Below are 22756 nucleotides of genomic sequence, written 5' to 3'. Positions count from 1 at the left end.
AGTGCTGTATCTCCTCTTCTCTGAAGACTGTTAGTGTTGTATCTCCTCTTCCCTGAAGACTGTTAGTGTATCTCCTCTTCTCTGGAGACTGGTAGTGTTGTATCTCCTCTTCTCTGGAGACTGGTAGTGTTGTATCTCCTCTTCTCTGAAGACTGCAGGTGTTGTATCTCCTCTTCGCTGAAGACTATTAGTGTTGTATCTCCTCTTCTCTGAAGACTGTTAGTGTTGTATCTCCTCTTCTCTGAAGACTATTAGTGTTGTATCTCCTCTTCTCTGAAGACTGTTAGTGTTGTATCTCCTCTTCTCTGAAGACTGTTAGTGTTGTATCTCCTCTTCTCGGAGGACTGTTAGTGTTGTATCTCTTCTTCTCTGAGGACTGTTAGTGTTGTATCTCCTCTTCTCTGAAAACTGTTAGTGTTGTATCTCCTCTTCTCTGAAGACTATTAGTGTTGTATCTCCTCTTCTCTGAAGACTGCAGGTGTTGTATCTCCTCTTCGCTGAAGACTGTTAGTGTTGTATCTCCTCTTCTCTCTGAAGAATGTTAGTGTTGTATCTCCTCTTCTCTGAAGACTGTTAGTGTTGTATCTCCTCCTCTCTGAAGACTGTTAGTATATCCCCTCTTCTCTGAAGACTGTTAGTGTTGTATCTCCTCTTCTCCGAAGACTGCAGGTGTTGTATCTCCTCTTCTCGGAGGACTGTTAGTGTTGTATCTCCTCTTCTCGGAGGACTGTTAGTGTTGTATCTCTTCTTCTCTGAGGACTGTTAGTGTTGTATCTCCTCTTCTCTGAAAACTGTTAGTGTTGTATCTCCTCTTCTCTGAAGACTGTTAGTGTTGTATCTCCTCTTCTCTCTGAAGACTGTTAGTGTTGTATCTCCTCTTCTCTGAAGACTGTTAGTGTTGTATCTCCTCTTCTCTGAAGACTGTTAGTGTATCTCCTCTTCTCTGAAGACTGTTAGTGTATCTCCTCTTCTCTGGAAACTGTTAGTGTTGTATCTCATCTTCTCGGAGGACTGTTAGTGTTGTATCTCTTCTTCTCTGAGGACTGTTAGTGTTGTATCTCCTCTTCTCTGAAGACTGTTAGTGTTGTATCTCCTCTTCTCTGAAGACTGTTAGTGTATATCCTCTTCTCTGAAGACTGTTAGTGTATCTCCTCTTCTCTGAAGACTGTTAGTGTATCTCCTCTTCTCTGGAAACTGTTAGTGTTGTATCTCATCTTCTCGGAGGACTGTTAGTGTTGTATCTCTTCTTCTCTGAGGACTGTTAGTGTTGTATCTCCTCTTCTCTGAAGACTGTTAGTGTTGTATCTCCCCTTCTCTGAAGACTGTTAGTGTTGTATCTCCTCTTCTCTCTGAAGACTGTTAGTGTTGTATCTCCTCTTCTCTGAAGACTGTTAGTGTTGTATCTCCTCTTCTCTGAAGACTGTTAGTGTATCTCCTCTTCTCTGAAGACTGTTAGTGTTGTATCTCCTCTTCTCTGAAGACTGTTAGTGTTGTATCTCCTCTTCTCTGAAGACTGCAGGTGTTGAATCTCCTCTCCTCTTCGCTGAAGACTGTTAGTGTTGTATCTCCTCTTCTCTCTGAGGACTGTTAGTGTTATATCTCCTCTTCTCTGGAGACTGTTAGTGTTGTATCTCCTCTTCTCTGGAGACTGTTAGTGTTGTATCTCTTCTTCTCTGAAGACTGTTAGTGTTGTATCTCCTCTTCTCTGAAGACTGTTAGTGTTGTATCTCCTCTTCTCTGAAGACTGTTAGTGTTGTATCTCCTCTTCTCTCTGAAGACAGTTAGTGTTGTATCTCCTCTTCTCTGAAGACTGTTAGTGTTGTATCTCCTCTTCTCTGGAGACTTTTAGTGTTGTATCTCCTCTTCTCTGAAGACTGTTAGTGTTGTATCTCCTCTTCTCTGGAGACTGTTAGTGTTGTATCTCCTCTTCTCTGAAGACTGTTAGTGTTTATCTCCCCTTCTCTGAAGACTGTTAGTGTTGTATCTCCTCTTCTCTCTGAAGACTGTTAGTGTTGTATCTCCTCTTCTCTGAAGACTGTTAGTGTTGTATCTCCTCTTCTCTGAAGACTGTTAGTGTATCTCCTCTTCTCTGAAGACTGTTAGTGTTGTATCTCCTCTTCTCTGAAGACTGTTAGTGTTGTATATCCTCTTCTCTGAAGACTGCAGGTGTTGTATCTCCTCTCCTCTTCGCTGAAGACTGTTAGTGTTGTATCTCCTCTTCTCTATGAGGACTGCTAGTGTTATATCTCCTCTTCTCTGGAGACTGTTAGTGTTGTATCTCCTCTTCTCTGGAGATTGTTAGTGTTGTATCTCCTCTTCTCTGAAGACTGTTAGTGTTGTATCTCCTCTTCTCGAAAGACTGTTAGTGTTGTATCTCATCTTCTCTGAAGACTGTTAGTGTTGTATCTCCTCTTCTCTCTGAAGACAGTTAGTGTTGTATCTCCTCTTCTCTGAAGACTGTTAGTGTTGTATCTCCTCTTCTCTGGAGAATGTTAGTGTTGTATCTCCTCTTCTCTGAAGACTGTTAGTGTTGTATCTCCTCTTCTCTGAAGACTGTTAGTGTTGTATCTCCTCTTCTCTGAAGACTGTAAGTGTTGTATCTACTCTTCTCTCTGAGGACTGTTAGTGTTGTATCTCCTCTTCTCTGAAGACTGTTAGTGTTGTATCTCCTCCTCTCTGAAGACTGTTAGTGTTGTATCTCCTCTTCTCTGAAGACTGTTAGTGTTGTATCTCCTCCTCTCTGAAGACTGTTAGTGTATCTCCTCTTCTCTGAAGACTGCAGGTGTTGTATCTTCCCTTCTCTGAAGACTGTTAGTGTTGTATCTCCTCTTCTCTGAATACTGTTAGTGTTGTATCTCCTCTTCTCTGAAGACTGTTAGTGTTGTATCTACTCTTCTGTCTGAAGACTGTTAGTGTTGTATCTACTCTTCTGTCTGAAGACTGTTAGTGCTGTATCTCCTCTTCTCTGAAGACTGTTAGTGTTGTATCTCCTCTTCCCTGAAGACTGTTAGTGTATCTCCTCTTCTCTGGAGACTGGTAGTGTTGTATCTCCTCTTCTCTGGAGACTGGTAGTGTTGTATCTCCTCTTCTCTGAAGACTGCAGGTGTTGTATCTCCTCTTCGCTGAAGACTATTAGTGTTGTATCTCCTCTTCTCTGAAGACTGTTAGTGTTGTATCTCCTCTTCTCTGAAGACTGTTAGTGTTGTATCTCCCCTTCTCTGAAGACTGTTAGTGTTGTATCTCCTCTTCTCTCTGAAGACTGTTAGTGTTGTATCTCCTCTTCTCTGAAGACTGTTAGTGTTGTATCTCCTCTTCTCTGAAGACTGTTAGTGTATCTCCTCTTCTCTGAAGACTGTTAGTGTTGTATCTCCTCTTCTCTGAAGACTGTTAGTGTTGTATATCCTCTTCTCTGAAGACTGCAGGTGTTGTATCTCCTCTCCTCTTCGCTGAAGACTGTTAGTGTTGTATCTCCTCTTCTCTATGAGGACTGCTAGTGTTATATCTCCTCTTCTCTGGAGACTGTTAGTGTTGTATCTCCTCTTCTCTGGAGATTGTTAGTGTTGTATCTCCTCTTCTCTGAAGACTGTTAGTGTTGTATCTCCTCTTCTCGAAAGACTGTTAGTGTTGTATCTCATCTTCTCTGAAGACTGTTAGTGTTGTATCTCCTCTTCTCTCTGAAGACAGTTAGTGTTGTATCTCCTCTTCTCTGAAGACTGTTAGTGTTGTATCTCCTCTTCTCTGGAGAATGTTAGTGTTGTATCTCCTCTTCTCTGAAGACTGTTAGTGTTGTATCTCCTCTTCTCTGAAGACTGTTAGTGTTGTATCTCCTCTTCTCTGAAGACTGTAAGTGTTGTATCTACTCTTCTCTCTGAGGACTGTTAGTGTTGTATCTCCTCTTCTCTGAAGACTGTTAGTGTTGTATCTCCTCCTCTCTGAAGACTGTTAGTGTTGTATCTCCTCTTCTCTGAAGACTGTTAGTGTTGTATCTCCTCCTCTCTGAAGACTGTTAGTGTATCTCCTCTTCTCTGAAGACTGCAGGTGTTGTATCTTCCCTTCTCTGAAGACTGTTAGTGTTGTATCTCCTCTTCTCTGAATACTGTTAGTGTTGTATCTCCTCTTCTCTGAAGACTGTTAGTGTTGTATCTACTCTTCTGTCTGAAGACTGTTAGTGTTGTATCTACTCTTCTGTCTGAAGACTGTTAGTGCTGTATCTCCTCTTCTCTGAAGACTGTTAGTGTTGTATCTCCTCTTCCCTGAAGACTGTTAGTGTATCTCCTCTTCTCTGGAGACTGGTAGTGTTGTATCTCCTCTTCTCTGGAGACTGGTAGTGTTGTATCTCCTCTTCTCTGAAGACTGCAGGTGTTGTATCTCCTCTTCGCTGAAGACTATTAGTGTTGTATCTCCTCTTCTCTGAAGACTGTTAGTGTTGTATCTCCTCTTCTCTGAAGACTATTAGTGTTGTATCTCCTCTTCTCTGAAGACTGTTAGTGTTGTATCTCCTCTTCTCTGAAGACTGTTAGTGTTGTATCTCCTCTTCTCGGAGGACTGTTAGTGTTGTATCTCTTCTTCTCTGAGGACTGTTAGTGTTGTATCTCCTCTTCTCTGAAAACTGTTAGTGTTGTATCTCCTCTTCTCTGAAGACTATTAGTGTTGTATCTCCTCTTCTCTGAAGACTGCAGGTGTTGTATCTCCTCTTCGCTGAAGACTGTTAGTGTTGTATCTCCTCTTCTCTCTGAAGAATGTTAGTGTTGTATCTCCTCTTCTCTGAAGACTGTTAGTGTTGTATCTCCTCCTCTCTGAAGACTGTTAGTATATCCCCTCTTCTCTGAAGACTGTTAGTGTTGTATCTCCTCTTCTCCGAAGACTGCAGGTGTTGTATCTCCTCTTCTCGGAGGACTGTTAGTGTTGTATCTCCTCTTCTCGGAGGACTGTTAGTGTTGTATCTCTTCTTCTCTGAGGACTGTTAGTGTTGTATCTCCTCTTCTCTGAAAACTGTTAGTGTTGTATCTCCTCTTCTCTGAAGACTGTTAGTGTTGTATCTCCTCTTCTCTCTGAAGACTGTTAGTGTTGTATCTCCTCTTCTCTGAAGACTGTTAGTGTTGTATCTCCTCTTCTCTGAAGACTGTTAGTGTATCTCCTCTTCTCTGAAGACTGTTAGTGTATCTCCTCTTCTCTGGAAACTGTTAGTGTTGTATCTCATCTTCTCGGAGGACTGTTAGTGTTGTATCTCTTCTTCTCTGAGGACTGTTAGTGTTGTATCTCCTCTTCTCTGAAGACTGTTAGTGTTGTATCTCCTCTTCTCTGAAGACTGTTAGTGTATATCCTCTTCTCTGAAGACTGTTAGTGTATCTCCTCTTCTCTGAAGACTGTTAGTGTATCTCCTCTTCTCTGGAAACTGTTAGTGTTGTATCTCATCTTCTCGGAGGACTGTTAGTGTTGTATCTCTTCTTCTCTGAGGACTGTTAGTGTTGTATCTCCTCTTCTCTGAAGACTGTTAGTGTTGTATCTCCCCTTCTCTGAAGACTGTTAGTGTTGTATCTCCTCTTCTCTCTGAAGACTGTTAGTGTTGTATCTCCTCTTCTCTGAAGACTGTTAGTGTTGTATCTCCTCTTCTCTGAAGACTGTTAGTGTATCTCCTCTTCTCTGAAGACTGTTAGTGTTGTATCTCCTCTTCTCTGAAGACTGTTAGTGTTGTATCTCCTCTTCTCTGAAGACTGCAGGTGTTGAATCTCCTCTCCTCTTCGCTGAAGACTGTTAGTGTTGTATCTCCTCTTCTCTCTGAGGACTGTTAGTGTTATATCTCCTCTTCTCTGGAGACTGTTAGTGTTGTATCTCCTCTTCTCTGGAGACTGTTAGTGTTGTATCTCTTCTTCTCTGAAGACTGTTAGTGTTGTATCTCCTCTTCTCTGAAGACTGTTAGTGTTGTATCTCCTCTTCTCTGAAGACTGTTAGTGTTGTATCTCCTCTTCTCTCTGAAGACAGTTAGTGTTGTATCTCCTCTTCTCTGAAGACTGTTAGTGTTGTATCTCCTCTTCTCTGGAGACTTTTAGTGTTGTATCTCCTCTTCTCTGAAGACTGTTAGTGTTGTATCTCCTCTTCTCTGGAGACTGTTAGTGTTGTATCTCCTCTTCTCTGAAGACTGTTAGTGTTTATCTCCTCTTCTCTCTGAAGACTGTTAGTGTTGTATCTCCTCTTCTCAGAAGACTGTTAGTGTTGTATCTCTTCTTCTCTGAAGACTGTTAGTGTTTTATCTCCTCTTCTCTGAAGACTGCAGGTGTTGTATCTCCTCTTCGCTGAAGACTATTAGTGTTGTATCTCCTCTTCTCTGAAGACTGTTAGTGTTGTATCTCCTCTTCTCTGAAGACTATTAGTGTTGTATCTCCTCTTCTCTGAAGACTGTTAGTGTTGTATCTCCTCTTCTCTGAAGACTGTTAGTGTTGTATCTCCTCTTCTCTGATGACTGTTAGTTTTGTATCTCCTCTTCTCTGAGGACTGTTAGTGTTGAATCTCCTCTTCTCTGAAGACTGTTAGTGTTGTATCTCCTCTTCTCAGAAGACTGTTAGTGTTGTATCTCCTCTTCTCTGAAGACTGTTAGTGTTGTATCTCCTCTTCTCTGAAGACTGTTAGTGTTGTATCTCCTCTTCTCTGATGACTGTTAGTTTTGTATCTCCTCTTCTCTGAGGACTGTTAGTGTTGAATCTCCTCTTCTCTGAAGACTGTTAGTGTTGTATCTCCTCTTCTCAGAAGACTGTTAGTGTTGTATCTCCTCTTCTCTGAAGACTGTTAGTGTTGTATCTACTCTTCTGTCTGAAGACTGTTAGTGTTGTATCTCCTCTTCCCTGAAGACTGTTAGTGTATCTCCTTTTCTCTGGAGACTGTTAGTGTTGTATCTCCTCTTCTCTGAAGACTGTTAGTGTTGTATCTCCTCTTCTCTAAAGATTGCAGGTGTTGTATCTCCTCTTCTCTGAAGACTATTAGTGTTGTATCTCCTCTTCTCTGAGGACTGTTAGTGTTGTATCTACTCTTCTCTGAAGACTGCAGGTGTTGTATCTCCTCTTCTCTGAAGACTGTAGGTGTTGTATCTCCTCTTCTCTGAAGACTGTTAGTGTTGTATCTCCTCTTCTCTGAGGACTGTTATTGTTGTATCTACTCTTCTCTGAAGACTGCAGGTGTTGTATCTCCTCTTCGCTGAAGACTATTAGTGCAGTATCTCCTCTTCTCTGAAGACTGCAGGTGTTGTATCTCCTCTTCTCTGAAGAATGTTAGTGTTGTATCTCCTCTTCTCTGAATACTGTTAGTGTTGTATCTCCTCTTCTCTGAAGACTGTTAGTTTTGTATCTACTCTTCTGTCTGAAGACTGTTAGTGCTGTATCTCCTCTTCTCTGAAGACTGTTAGTGTTGTATCTCCTCTTCCCTGAAGACTGTTAGTGTATCTCCTATTCTCTGGAGACTGTTAGTGTTGTATCTCCTCTTCTCTGAAGACTGTTAGTGTTGTATCTCCTCTTCTCTGAAGACTGTTAGTGTTGTATCTCCTCTTCTCTGAAGACTGTTAGTGTTGTATCTCCTCTTCTCTGAAGACTGTTAGTGTTGTATCTCCTCTTCTCTGAAGACTGATAGTGTTGTATCTCCTCTTCTCTGAAGACTGTTAGTGTTGTATCTCCTCTTCTCTGAAGATTGCAGGTGTTGTATCTCCTCTTCGCTGAAGACTATTAGTGTTGTATCTCCTCTTCTCTGAAGACTGTTAGTGTTGTATCTCCTCTTCTCTGAAGACTATAAGTGTTGTATCTCCTCTTTTCTGAAGACTGTTAGTGTTGTATCTCCTCTTCTCTGAAGACTGTTAGTGTTGTATCTCATCTTCTCTGGAGACTGTTAGTGTTGTATCTCCACTTCTCTGGAGACTGTTAGTGTTGTATCTCCTCTTCTCTGAAGACTGTTAGTGTTGTATCTCATCTTCTCTGAAGACTGTTAGTGTTGTATCTCCTCTTCTCTCTGAAGACTGTTAGTGTTGTATCTGCTCTTCTCTGAAGACTGCAGGTGTTGTATCTCCTCATCGCTGAAGACTGTTAGTGTTGTATCTCCTCTTCTCTCTGAAGACTGTTAGTGTTGTATCTCCTCTTCTCTCTGAGGACTGTTAGTGTTGTATCTCCTCTTCTGTGAAGACTGTTAGTGTTGTATCTCCTCCTCTCTGAAGACTGTTAGTGTTGTATCTCCTCTTCTCTGAAGACTGTTAGTGTTGTATCTCCTCCTCTCTGAAGACTGTTAGTGTATCTCCTCTTCTCTGAAGACTGCAGGTGTTGTATCTCCTCTTCGCTGAAGACTATTAGTGTAGTATCTCCTCTTCTCTGAAGACTGCAGGTGTTGTATCTCCTCTTCTCTGAAGACTGTTAGTGTTGTATCTCCTCTTCTCTGAATACTGTTAGTGTTGTATCTCCTCTTCTCTGAAGACTGTTAGTGTTGTATCTACTATTCTGTCTGAAGACTGTTAGTGTTGTATCTACTCTTCTGTCTGAAGACTGTTAGTGCTGTATCTCCTCTTCTCTGAAGACTGTTAGAGTTGTATCTCCTCTTCCCTGAAGACTGTTAGTGTATCTCCTCTTCTCTGGAGACTGGTAGTGTTGTATCTCCTCTTATCTGGAGACTGGTAGTGTTGTATCTCCTCTTCTCTGAAGACTGCAGGTGTTGTATCTCCTCTTCGCTGAAGACTATTAGTGTTGTATCTCCTCTTCTCTGAAGACTGTTAGTGTTGTATCTCCTCTTCTCTGAAGACTATTAGTGTTGTATCTCCTCTTCTCTGAAGACTGTTAGTGTTGTATCTCCTCTTCTATGAAGACTATTAGTGTTGTATCTCCTCTTCTCTGAAGACTGCAGGTGTTGTATCTCCTCTTTTCTGAAGACTGTTAGTGTTGTATCTCCTCTTCTCTCTGAAGACTGTTAGTGTTGTATCTCCTCTTCTCTGAAGACTGTTAGTGTTGTATCTCCTCTTCTCTGAAGACTGCAGGTGTTGTATCTCCTCTTCGCTGAAGACTGTTAGTGTTGTATCTCCTCTTCTCTCTGAAGACTGTTAGTGTTGTATCTCCTCTTCTCTGAAGACTGTTAGTGTTGTATCTCCTCCTCTCTGAAGACTGTTAGTATATCCCCTCTTCTCTGAAGACTGTTAGTGTTGTATCTCCTCTTCTCCGAAGACTGCAGGTGTTGTATCTCCTCTTCTCGGAGGACTGTTAGTGTTGTATCTCCTCTTCTCGGAGGACTGTTAGTGTTGTATCTCTTCTTCTCTGAGGACTGTTAGTGTTGTATGTCCTCTTCTCTGAAAACTGTTAGTGTTGTATCTCCTCTTCTCTGAAGACTGTTAGTGTTGTATCTCCTCTTCTCTCTGAAGACTGTTAGTTTTGTATCTCCTCTTCTCTGAAGACTGTTAGTGTTGTATCTCCTCTTCTCTGAAGACTGTTAGTGTATCTCCCCTTCTCTGAAGACTGTTAGTGTATCTCCTCTTCTCTGGAAACTGTTAGTGTTGTATCTCATCTTCTCGGAGGACTGTTAGTGTTGTATCTCTTCTTCTCTGAGGACTGTTAGTGTTGTATCTCCTCTTCTCTGAAGACTGTTAGTGTTGTATCTCCTCTTCTCTGAAGACTGTTAGTGTATCTCCTCTTCTCTGAAGACTGTTAGTGTATCTCCTCTTCTCTGAAGACTGTTAGTGTATCTCCTCTTCTCTGGAAACTGTTAGTGTTGTATCTCATCTTCTCGGAGGACTGTTAGTGTTGTATCTCTTCTTCTCTGAGGACTGTTAGTGTTGTATCTCCTCTTCTCTGAAGACTGTTAGTGTTGTATCTCCCCTTCTCTGAAGACTGTTAGTGTTGTATCTCCTCTTCTCTCTGAAGACTGTTAGTGTTGTATCTCCTCTTCTCTGAAGACTGTTAGTGTTGTATCTCCTCTTCTCTGAAGACTGTTAGTGTATCTCCTCTTCTCTGAAGACTGTTAGTGTTGTATCTCCTCTTCTCTGAAGACTGTTAGTGTTGTATATCATCTTCTCTGAAGACTGCAGGTGTTGTATCTCCTCTCCTCTTCGCTGAAGACTGTTAGTGTTGTATCTCCTCTTCTCTATGAGGACTGCTAGTGTTATATCTCCTCTTCTCTGGAGACTGTTAGTGTTGTATCTCCTCTTCTCTGGAGACTGTTAGTGTTGTATCTCCTCTTCTCTGAAGACTGTTAGTGTTGTATCTCCTCTTCTCTGAAGACTGTTAGTGTTGTATCTCATCTTCTCTGAAGACTGTTAGTGTTGTATCTCCTCTTCTCTCTGAAGACAGTTAGTGTTGTATCTCCTCTTCTCTGAAGACTGTTAGTGTTGTATCTCCTCTTCTCTGGAGACTGTTAGTGTTGTATCTCCTCTTCTCTGAAGACTGTTAGTGTTGTATCTCCTCTTCTCTGAAGACTGTTAGTGTTGTATCTCCTCTTCTCTGAAGACTGTAAGTGTTGTATCTACTCTTCTCTCTGAGGACTGTTAGTGTAGTATCTCCTCTTCTCTGAAGACTGTTAGTGTTGTATCTCCTCCTCTCTGAAGACTGTTAGTGTTGTATCTCCTCTTCTCTGAAGACTGTTAGTGTATCTCCTCTTCTCTGAAGACTGTTAGTGTATCTCCTCTTCTCTGGAAACTGTTAGTGTTGTATCTCATCTTCTCGGAGGACTGTTAGTGTTGTATCTCTTCTTCTCTGAGGACTGTTAGTGTTGTATCTCCTCTTCTCTGAAGACTGTTAGTGTTGTATCTCCCCTTCTCTGAAGACTGTTAGTGTTGTATATCCTCTTCTCTCTGAAGACTGTTAGTGTTGTATCTCCTCTTCTCTGAAGAATGTTAGTGTTGTATCTCCTCTTCTCTGAAGACTGTTAGTGTATCTCCTCTTCTCTGAAGACTGTTAGTGTTGTATCTCCTCTTCTCTGAAGACTGTTAGTGTTGTATATCATCTTCTCTGAAGACTGCAGGTGTTGTATCTCCTCTCCTCTTCGCTGAAGACTGTTAGTGTTGTATCTCCTCTTCTCTATGAGGACTGCTAGTGTTATATCTCCTCTTCTCTGGAGACTGTTAGTGTTGTATCTCCTCTTCTCTGGAGACTGTTAGTGTTGTATCTCCTCTTCTCTGAAGACTGTTAGTGTTGTATCTCCTCTTCTCTGAAGACTGTTAGTGTTGTATCTCATCTTCTCTGAAGACTGTTAGTGTTGTATCTCCTCTTCTCTCTGAAGACAGTTAGTGTTGTATCTCCTCTTCTCTGAAGACTGTTAGTGTTGTATCTCCTCTTCTCTGAAGACTGTTAGTGTTGTATCTCCTCTTCTCTGAAGACTGTTAGTGTTGTATCTCCTCTTCTCTGAAGACTGTAAGTGTTGTATCTACTCTTCTCTCTGAGGACTGTTAGTGTTGTATCTCCTCTTCTCTGAAGACTGTTAGTGTTGTATCTCCTCCTCTCTGAAGACTGTTAGTGTTGTATCGCCTCTTCTCTGAAGACTGTTAGTGTTCTATCTCCTCCTCTCTGAAGACTGTTAGTGTATCTCCTCTTCTCTGAAGACTGCAGGTGTTGTATCTCCTCTTCGCTGAAGACTATTAGTGTAGTATCTCCTCTTCTCTGAAGACTGCAGGTGTTGTATCTCCTCTTCTCTGAAGACTGTTAGTGTTGTATCTCCTCTTCTCTGAATACTGTTAGTGTTGTATCTCCTCTTCTCTGAAGACTGTTAGTGTTGTATCTACTCTTCTGTCTGAAGACTGTTAGTGTTGTATCTACTCTTCTGTCTGAAGACTGTTAGTGCTGTATCTCCTCTTCTCTGAAGACTGTTAGTGTTGTATCTCCTCTTCCCTGAAGACTGTTAGTGTATCTCCTCTTCTCTGGAGACTGGTAGTGTTGTATCTCCTCTTCTCTGGAGACTGGTAGTGTTGTATCTCCTCTTCTCTGAAGACTGCAGGTGTTGTATCTCCTCTTCGCTGAAGACTATTAGTGTTGTATCTCCTCTTCTCTGAAGACTGTTAGTGTTGTATCTCCTCTTCTCTGAAGACTATTAGTGTTGTATCTCCTCTTCTCTGAAGACTGTTAGTGTTGTATCTCCTCTTCTCTGAAGACTATTAGTGTTGTATCTCCTCTTCTCTGAAGACTGCAGGTGTTGTATCTCCTCTTTTCTGAAGACTGTTAGTGTTGTATCTCCTCTTCTCTCTGAAGACTGTTAGTGTTGTATCTCCTCTTCTCTGAAGACTGTTAGTGTTGTATCTCCTCTTCTCTGAAGACTGCAGGTGTTGTATCTCCTCTTCGCTGAAGACTGTTAGTGTTGTATCTCCTCTTCTCTCTGAAGACTGTTAGTGTTGTATCTCCTCTTCTCTGAAGACTGTTAGTGTTGTATCTCCTCCTCTCTGAAGACTGTTAGTATATCCCCTCTTCTCTGAAGACTGTTAGTGTTGTATCTCCTCTTCTCCGAAGACTGCAGGTGTTGTATCTCCTCTTCTCGGAGGACTGTTAGTGTTGTATCTCCTCTTCTCGGAGGACTGTTAGTGTTGTATCTCTTCTTCTCTGAGGACTGTTAGTGTTGTATCTCCTCTTCTCTGAAGACTGTTAGTGTTGTATCTCCTCTTCTCTGAAGACTGTTAGTGTATCTCCTCTTCTCTGAAGACTGTTAGTGTTGTATCTCCTCTTCTCTGAAGACTGTTAGTGTTGTATCTCCTCTTCTCTGAAGACTGCAGGTGTTGAATCTCCTCTCCTCTTCGCTGAAGACTGTTAGTGTTGTATCTCCTCTTCTCTCTGAGGACTGTTAGTGTTATATCTCCTCTTCTCTGGAGACTGTTAGTGTTGTATCTCCTCTTCTCTGGAGACTGTTAGTGTTGTATCTCTTCTTCTCTGAAGACTGTTAGTGTTGTATCTCCTCTTCTCTGAAGACTGTTAGTGTTGTATCTCCTCTTCTCTGAAGACTGTTAGTGTTGTATCTCCTCTTCTCTCTGAAGACAGTTAGTGTTGTATCTCCTCTTCTCTGAAGACTGTTAGTGTTGTATCTCCTCTTCTCTGGAGACTTTTAGTGTTGTATCTCCTCTTCTCTGAAGACTGTTAGTGTTGTATCTCCTCTTCTCTGGAGACTGTTAGTGTTGTATCTCCTCTTCTCTGAAGACTGTTAGTGTTTATCTCCTCTTCTCTCTGAAGACTGTTAGTGTTGTATCTCCTCTTCTCAGAAGACTGTTAGTGTTGTATCTCTTCTTCTCTGAAGACTGTTAGTGTTTTATCTCCTCTTCTCTGAAGACTGCAGGTGTTGTATCTCCTCTTCGCTGAAGACTATTAGTGTTGTATCTCCTCTTCTCTGAAGACTGTTAGTGTTGTATCTCCTCTTCTCTGAAGACTATTAGTGTTGTATCTCCTCTTCTCTGAAGACTGTTAGTGTTGTATCTCCTCTTCTCTGAAGACTGTTAGTGTTGTATCTCCTCTTCTCTGATGACTGTTAGTTTTGTATCTCCTCTTCTCTGAGGACTGTTAGTGTTGAATCTCCTCTTCTCTGAAGACTGTTAGTGTTGTATCTCCTCTTCTCAGAAGACTGTTAGTGTTGTATCTCCTCTTCTCTGAAGACTGTTAGTGTTGTATCTCCTCTTCTCTGAAGACTGTTAGTGTTGTATCTCCTCTTCTCTGATGACTGTTAGTTTTGTATCTCCTCTTCTCTGAGGACTGTTAGTGTTGAATCTCCTCTTCTCTGAAGACTGTTAGTGTTGTATCTCCTCTTCTCAGAAGACTGTTAGTGTTGTATCTCCTCTTCTCTGAAGACTGTTAGTGTTGTATCTACTCTTCTGTCTGAAGACTGTTAGTGTTGTATCTCCTCTTCCCTGAAGACTGTTAGTGTATCTCCTTTTCTCTGGAGACTGTTAGTGTTGTATCTCCTCTTCTCTGAAGACTGTTAGTGTTGTATCTCCTCTTCTCTAAAGATTGCAGGTGTTGTATCTCCTCTTCTCTGAAGACTATTAGTGTTGTATCTCCTCTTCTCTGAGGACTGTTAGTGTTGTATCTACTCTTCTCTGAAGACTGCAGGTGTTGTATCTCCTCTTCTCTGAAGACTGTAGGTGTTGTATCTCCTCTTCTCTGAAGACTGTTAGTGTTGTATCTCCTCTTCTCTGAGGACTGTTATTGTTGTATCTACTCTTCTCTGAAGACTGCAGGTGTTGTATCTCCTCTTCGCTGAAGACTATTAGTGCAGTATCTCCTCTTCTCTGAAGACTGCAGGTGTTGTATCTCCTCTTCTCTGAAGAATGTTAGTGTTGTATCTCCTCTTCTCTGAATACTGTTAGTGTTGTATCTCCTCTTCTCTGAAGACTGTTAGTTTTGTATCTACTCTTCTGTCTGAAGACTGTTAGTGCTGTATCTCCTCTTCTCTGAAGACTGTTAGTGTTGTATCTCCTCTTCCCTGAAGACTGTTAGTGTATCTCCTATTCTCTGGAGACTGTTAGTGTTGTATCTCCTCTTCTCTGAAGACTGTTAGTGTTGTATCTCCTCTTCTCTGAAGACTGTTAGTGTTGTATCTCCTCTTCTCTGAAGACTGTTAGTGTTGTATCTCCTCTTCTCTGAAGACTGTTAGTGTTGTATCTCCTCTTCTCTGAAGACTGATAGTGTTGTATCTCCTCTTCTCTGAAGACTGTTAGTGTTGTATCTCCTCTTCTCTGAAGATTGCAGGTGTTGTATCTCCTCTTCGCTGAAGACTATTAGTGTTGTATCTCCTCTTCTCTGAAGACTGTTAGTGTTGTATCTCCTCTTCTCTGAAGACTATAAGTGTTGTATCTCCTCTTTTCTGAAGACTGTTAGTGTTGTATCTCCTCTTCTCTGAAGACTGTTAGTGTTGTATCTCATCTTCTCTGGAGACTGTTAGTGTTGTATCTCCACTTCTCTGGAGACTGTTAGTGTTGTATCTCCTCTTCTCTGAAGACTGTTAGTGTTGTATCTCATCTTCTCTGAAGACTGTTAGTGTTGTATCTCCTCTTCTCTCTGAAGACTGTTAGTGTTGTATCTGCTCTTCTCTGAAGACTGCAGGTGTTGTATCTCCTCATCGCTGAAGACTGTTAGTGTTGTATCTCCTCTTCTCTCTGAAGACTGTTAGTGTTGTATCTCCTCTTCTCTCTGAGGACTGTTAGTGTTGTATCTCCTCTTCTGTGAAGACTGTTAGTGTTGTATCTCCTCCTCTCTGAAGACTGTTAGTGTTGTATCTCCTCTTCTCTGAAGACTGTTAGTGTTGTATCTCCTCCTCTCTGAAGACTGTTAGTGTATCTCCTCTTCTCTGAAGACTGCAGGTGTTGTATCTCCTCTTCGCTGAAGACTATTAGTGTAGTATCTCCTCTTCTCTGAAGACTGCAGGTGTTGTATCTCCTCTTCTCTGAAGACTGTTAGTGTTGTATCTCCTCTTCTCTGAATACTGTTAGTGTTGTATCTCCTCTTCTCTGAAGACTGTTAGTGTTGTATCTACTATTCTGTCTGAAGACTGTTAGTGTTGTATCTACTCTTCTGTCTGAAGACTGTTAGTGCTGTATCTCCTCTTCTCTGAAGACTGTTAGAGTTGTATCTCCTCTTCCCTGAAGACTGTTAGTGTATCTCCTCTTCTCTGGAGACTGGTAGTGTTGTATCTCCTCTTATCTGGAGACTGGTAGTGTTGTATCTCCTCTTCTCTGAAGACTGCAGGTGTTGTATCTCCTCTTCGCTGAAGACTATTAGTGTTGTATCTCCTCTTCTCTGAAGACTGTTAGTGTTGTATCTCCTCTTCTCTGAAGACTATTAGTGTTGTATCTCCTCTTCTCTGAAGACTGTTAGTGTTGTATCTCCTCTTCTATGAAGACTATTAGTGTTGTATCTCCTCTTCTCTGAAGACTGCAGGTGTTGTATCTCCTCTTTTCTGAAGACTGTTAGTGTTGTATCTCCTCTTCTCTCTGAAGACTGTTAGTGTTGTATCTCCTCTTCTCTGAAGACTGTTAGTGTTGTATCTCCTCTTCGCTGAAGACTGTTAGTGTTGTATCTCCTCTTCTCTCTGAAGACTGTTAGTGTTGTATCTCCTCTTCTCTGAAGACTGTTAGTGTTGTATCTCCTCCTCTCTGAAGACTGTTAGTATATCCCCTCTTCTCTGAAGACTGTTAGTGTTGTATCTCCTCTTCTCCGAAGACTGCAGGTGTTGTATCTCCTCTTCTCGGAGGACTGTTAGTGTTGTATCTCCTCTTCTCGGAGGACTGTTAGTGTTGTATCTCTTCTTCTCTGAGGACTGTTAGTGTTGTATGTCCTCTTCTCTGAAAACTGTTAGTGTTGTATCTCCTCTTCTCTGAAGACTGTTAGTGTTGTATCTCCTCTTCTCTCTGAAGACTGTTAGTTTTGTATCTCCTCTTCTCTGAAGACTGTTAGTGTTGTATCTCCTCTTCTCTGAAGACTGTTAGTGTATCTCCCCTTCTCTGAAGACTGTTAGTGTATCTCCTCTTCTCTGGAAACTGTTAGTGTTGTATCTCATCTTCTCGGAGGACTGTTAGTGTTGTATCTCTTCTTCTCTGAGGACTGTTAGTGTTGTATCTCCTCTTCTCTGAAGACTGTTAGTGTTGTATCTCCTCTTCTCTGAAGACTGTTAGTGTATCTCCTCTTCTCTGAAGACTGTTAGTGTATCTCCTCTTCTCTGAAGACTGTTAGTGTATCTCCTCTTCTCTGGAAACTGTTAGTGTTGTATCTCATCTTCTCGGAGGACTGTTAGTGTTGTATCTCTTCTTCTCTGAGGACTGTTAGTGTTGTATCTCCTCTTCTCTGAAGACTGTTAGTGTTGTATCTCCCCTTCTCTGAAGACTGTTAGTGTTGTATCTCCTCTTCTCTCTGAAGACTGTTAGTGTTGTATCTCCTCTTCTCTGAAGACTGTTAGTGTTGTATCTCCTCTTCTCTGAAGACTGTTAGTGTATCTCCTCTTCTCTGAAGACTGTTAGTGTTGTATCTCCTCTTCTCTGAAGACTGTTAGTGTTGTATATCATCTTCTCTGAAGACTGCAGGTGTTGTATCTCCTCTCCTCTTCGCTGAAGACTGTTAGTGTTGTATCTCCTCTTCTCTATGAGGACTGCTAGTGTTATATCTCCTCTTCTCTGGAGACTGTTAGTGTTGTATCTCCTCTTCTCTGGAGACTGTTAGTGTTGTATCTCCTCTTCTCTGAAGACTGTTAGTGTTGTATCTCCTCTTCTCTGAAGACTGTTAGTGTTGTATCTCATCTTCTCTGAAGACTGTTAGTGTTGTATCTCCTCTTCTCTCTGAAGACAGTTAGTGTTGTATCTCCTCTTCTCTGAAGACTGTTAGTGTTGTATCTCCTCTTCTCTGGAGACTGTTAGTGTTGTATCTCCTCTTCTCTGAAGACTGTTAGTGTTGTATCTCCTCTTCTCTGAAGACTGTTAGTGTTGTATCTCCTCTTCTCTGAAGACTGTAAGTGTTGTATCTACTCTTCTCTCTGAGGACTGTTAGTGTAGTATCTCCTCTTCTCTGAAGACTGTTAGTGTTGTATCTCCTCCTCTCTGAAGACTGTTAGTGTTGTATCTCCTCTTCTCTGAAGACTGTTAGTGTATCTCCTCTTCTCTGAAGACTGTTAGTGTATCTCCTCTTCTCTGGAAACTGTTAGTGTTGTATCTCATCTTCTCGGAGGACTGTTAGTGTTGTATCTCTTCTTCTCTGAGGACTGTTAGTGTTGTATCTCCTCTTCTCTGAAGACTGTTAGTGTTGTATCTCCCCTTCTCTGAAGACTGTTAGTGTTGTATATCCTCTTCTCTCTGAAGACTGTTAGTGTTGTATCTCCTCTTCTCTGAAGAATGTTAGTGTTGTATCTCCTCTTCTCTGAAGACTGTTAGTGTATCTCCTCTTCTCTGAAGACTGTTAGTGTTGTATCTCCTCTTCTCTGAAGACTGTTAGTGTTGTATATCATCTTCTCTGAAGACTGCAGGTGTTGTATCTCCTCTCCTCTTCGCTGAAGACTGTTAGTGTTGTATCTCCTCTTCTCTATGAGGACTGCTAGTGTTATATCTCCTCTTCTCTGGAGACTGTTAGTGTTGTATCTCCTCTTCTCTGGAGACTGTTAGTGTTGTATCTCCTCTTCTCTGAAGACTGTTAGTGTTGTATCTCCTCTTCTCTGAAGACTGTTAGTGTTGTATCTCATCTTCTCTGAAGACTGTTAGTGTTGTATCTCCTCTTCTCTCTGAAGACAGTTAGTGTTGTATCTCCTCTTCTCTGAAGACTGTTAGTGTTGTATCTCCTCTTCTCTGAAGACTGTTAGTGTTGTATCTCCTCTTCTCTGAAGACTGTTAGTGTTGTATCTCCTCTTCTCTGAAGACTGTAAGTGTTGTATCTACTCTTCTCTCTGAGGACTGTTAGTGTTGTATCTCCTCTTCTCTGAAGACTGTTAGTGTTGTATCTCCTCCTCTCTGAAGACTGTTAGTGTTGTATCGCCTCTTCTCTGAAGACTGTTAGTGTTCTATCTCCTCCTCTCTGAAGACTGTTAGTGTATCTCCTCTTCTCTGAAGACTGCAGGTGTTGTATCTCCTCTTCGCTGAAGACTATTAGTGTAGTATCTCCTCTTCTCTGAAGACTGCAGGTGTTGTATCTCCTCTTCTCTGAAGACTGTTAGTGTTGTATCTCCTCTTCTCTGAATACTGTTAGTGTTGTATCTCCTCTTCTCTGAAGACTGTTAGTGTTGTATCTACTCTTCTGTCTGAAGACTGTTAGTGTTGTATCTACTCTTCTGTCTGAAGACTGTTAGTGCTGTATCTCCTCTTCTCTGAAGACTGTTAGTGTTGTATCTCCTCTTCCCTGAAGACTGTTAGTGTATCTCCTCTTCTCTGGAGACTGGTAGTGTTGTATCTCCTCTTCTCTGGAGACTGGTAGTGTTGTATCTCCTCTTCTCTGAAGACTGCAGGTGTTGTATCTCCTCTTCGCTGAAGACTATTAGTGTTGTATCTCCTCTTCTCTGAAGACTGTTAGTGTTGTATCTCCTCTTCTCTGAAGACTATTAGTGTTGTATCTCCTCTTCTCTGAAGACTGTTAGTGTTGTATCTCCTCTTCTCTGAAGACTATTAGTGTTGTATCTCCTCTTCTCTGAAGACTGCAGGTGTTGTATCTCCTCTTTTCTGAAGACTGTTAGTGTTGTATCTCCTCTTCTCTCTGAAGACTGTTAGTGTTGTATCTCCTCTTCTCTGAAGACTGTTAGTGTTGTATCTCCTCTTCTCTGAAGACTGCAGGTGTTGTATCTCCTCTTCGCTGAAGACTGTTAGTGTTGTATCTCCTCTTCTCTCTGAAGACTGTTAGTGTATCTCCTCTTCTCTGAAGACTGTTAGTGTATCTCCTCTTCTCTGGAAACTGTTAGTGTTGTATCTCATCTTCTCGGAGGACTGTTAGTGTTGTATCTCTTCTTCTCTGAGGACTGTTAGTGTTGTATCTCCTCTTCTCTGAAGACTGTTAGTGTTGTATCTCCCCTTCTCTGAAGACTGTTAGTGTTGTATCTCCTCTTCTCTCTGAAGACTGTTAGTGTTGTATCTCCTCTTCTCTGAAGACTGTTAGTGTTGTATCTCCTCTTCTCTGAAGACTGTTAGTGTATCTCCTCTTCTCTGAAGACTGTTAGTGTTGTATCTCCTCTTCTCTGAAGACTGTTAGTGTTGTATATCATCTTCTCTGAAGACTGCAGGTGTTGTATCTCCTCTCCTCTTCGCTGAAGACTGTTAGTGTTGTATCTCCTCTTCTCTATGAGGACTGCTAGTGTTATATCTCCTCTTCTCTGGAGACTGTTAGTGTTGTATCTCCTCTTCTCTGGAGACTGTTAGTGTTGTATCTCCTCTTCTCTGAAGACTGTTAGTGTTGTATCTCCTCTTCTCTGAAGACTGTTAGTGTTGTATCTCATCTTCTCTGAAGACTGTTAGTGTTGTATCTCCTCTTCTCTCTGAAGACAGTTAGTGTTGTATCTCCTCTTCTCTGAAGACTGTTAGTGTTGTATCTCCTCTTCTCTGGAGACTGTTAGTGTTGTATCTCCTCTTCTCTGAAGACTGTTAGTGTTGTATCTCCTCTTCTCTGAAGACTGTTAGTGTTGTATCTCCTCTTCTCTGAAGACTGTAAGTGTTGTATCTACTCTTCTCTCTGAGGACTGTTAGTGTAGTATCTCCTCTTCTCTGAAGACTGTTAGTGTTGTATCTCCTCCTCTCTGAAGACTGTTAGTGTTGTATCTCCTCTTCTCTGAAGACTGTTAGTGTATCTCCTCTTCTCTGAAGACTGTTAGTGTATCTCCTCTTCTCTGGAAACTGTTAGTGTTGTATCTCATCTTCTCGGAGGACTGTTAGTGTTGTATCTCTTCTTCTCTGAGGACTGTTAGTGTTGTATCTCCTCTTCTCTGAAGACTGTTAGTGTTGTATCTCCCCTTCTCTGAAGACTGTTAGTGTTGTATATCCTCTTCTCTCTGAAGACTGTTAGTGTTGTATCTCCTCTTCTCTGAAGAATGTTAGTGTTGTATCTCCTCTTCTCTGAAGACTGTTAGTGTATCTCCTCTTCTCTGAAGACTGTTAGTGTTGTATCTCCTCTTCTCTGAAGACTGTTAGTGTTGTATATCATCTTCTCTGAAGACTGCAGGTGTTGTATCTCCTCTCCTCTTCGCTGAAGACTGTTAGTGTTGTATCTCCTCTTCTCTATGAGGACTGCTAGTGTTATATCTCCTCTTCTCTGGAGACTGTTAGTGTTGTATCTCCTCTTCTCTGGAGACTGTTAGTGTTGTATCTCCTCTTCTCTGAAGACTGTTAGTGTTGTATCTCCTCTTCTCTGAAGACTGTTAGTGTTGTATCTCATCTTCTCTGAAGACTGTTAGTGTTGTATCTCCTCTTCTCTCTGAAGACAGTTAGTGTTGTATCTCCTCTTCTCTGAAGACTGTTAGTGTTGTATCTCCTCTTCTCTGAAGACTGTTAGTGTTGTATCTCCTCTTCTCTGAAGACTGTTAGTGTTGTATCTCCTCTTCTCTGAAGACTGTAAGTGTTGTATCTACTCTTCTCTCTGAGGACTGTTAGTGTTGTATCTCCTCTTCTCTGAAGACTGTTAGTGTTGTATCTCCTCCTCTCTGAAGACTGTTAGTGTTGTATCGCCTCTTCTCTGAAGACTGTTAGTGTTCTATCTCCTCCTCTCTGAAGACTGTTAGTGTATCTCCTCTTCTCTGAAGACTGCAGGTGTTGTATCTCCTCTTCGCTGAAGACTATTAGTGTAGTATCTCCTCTTCTCTGAAGACTGCAGGTGTTGTATCTCCTCTTCTCTGAAGACTGTTAGTGTTGTATCTCCTCTTCTCTGAATACTGTTAGTGTTGTATCTCCTCTTCTCTGAAGACTGTTAGTGTTGTATCTACTCTTCTGTCTGAAGACTGTTAGTGTTGTATCTACTCTTCTGTCTGAAGACTGTTAGTGCTGTATCTCCTCTTCTCTGAAGACTGTTAGTGTTGTATCTCCTCTTCCCTGAAGACTGTTAGTGTATCTCCTCTTCTCTGGAGACTGGTAGTGTTGTATCTCCTCTTCTCTGGAGACTGGTAGTGTTGTATCTCCTCTTCTCTGAAGACTGCAGGTGTTGTATCTCCTCTTCGCTGAAGACTATTAGTGTTGTATCTCCTCTTCTCTGAAGACTGTTAGTGTTGTATCTCCTCTTCTCTGAAGACTATTAGTGTTGTATCTCCTCTTCTCTGAAGACTGTTAGTGTTGTATCTCCTCTTCTCTGAAGACTATTAGTGTTGTATCTCCTCTTCTCTGAAGACTGCAGGTGTTGTATCTCCTCTTTTCTGAAGACTGTTAGTGTTGTATCTCCTCTTCTCTCTGAAGACTGTTAGTGTTGTATCTCCTCTTCTCTGAAGACTGTTAGTGTTGTATCTCCTCTTCTCTGAAGACTGCAGGTGTTGTATCTCCTCTTCGCTGAAGACTGTTAGTGTTGTATCTCCTCTTCTCTCTGAAGACTGTTAGTGTTGTATCTCCTCTTCTCTGAAGACTGTTAGTGTTGTATCTCCTCCTCTCTGAAGACTGTTAGTATATCCCCTCTTCTCTGAAGACTGTTAGTGTTGTATCTCCTCTTCTCCGAAGACTGCAGGTGTTGTATCTCCTCTTCTCGGAGGACTGTTAGTGTTGTATCTCCTCTTCTCGGAGGACTGTTAGTGTTGTATCTCTTCTTCTCTGAGGACTGTTAGTGTTGTATCTCATCTTCTCTGAAAACTGTTAGTGTTGTATCTCCTCTTCTCTGAAGACTGTTAGTGTTGTATCTCCTCTTCTCTCTGAAGACTGTTAGTGTTGTATCTCCTCTTCTCTGAAGACTATTAGTGTTGTATCTCCTCTTCTCTGAAGACTGTTAGTGTATCTCCTCTTCTCTGAAGACTGTTAGTGTATCTCCTCTTCTCTGAAGACTGTTAGTGTATCTCCTCTTCTCTGGAAACTGTTAGTGTTGTATCTCATCTTCTCGGAGGACTGTTAGTGTTGTATCTCTTCTTCTCTGAGGACTGTTAGTGTTGTATCTCCTCTTCTCTGAAGACTGTTAGTGTTGTATCTCCCCTTCTCTGAAGACTGTTAGTGTTGTATATCCTCTTCTCTCTGAAGACTGTTAGTGTTGTATCTCCTCTTCTCTGAAGAATGTTAGTGTTGTATCTCCTCTTCTCTGAAGACTGTTAGTGTATCTCCTCTTCTCTGAAGACTGTTAGTGTTGTATCTCCTCTTCTCTGAAGACTGTTAGTGTTGTATATCATCTTCTCTGAAGACTGCAGGTGTTGTATCTCCTCTCCT

The sequence above is a fragment of the Coregonus lavaretus genome (assembly GCF_964263955.1).
Source record: "Coregonus lavaretus genome assembly, chromosome: 20".
Lineage (NCBI taxonomy): Eukaryota > Metazoa > Chordata > Actinopteri > Salmoniformes > Salmonidae > Coregonus > Coregonus lavaretus.
This window is presented reverse-complemented; position numbering follows the sequence as displayed.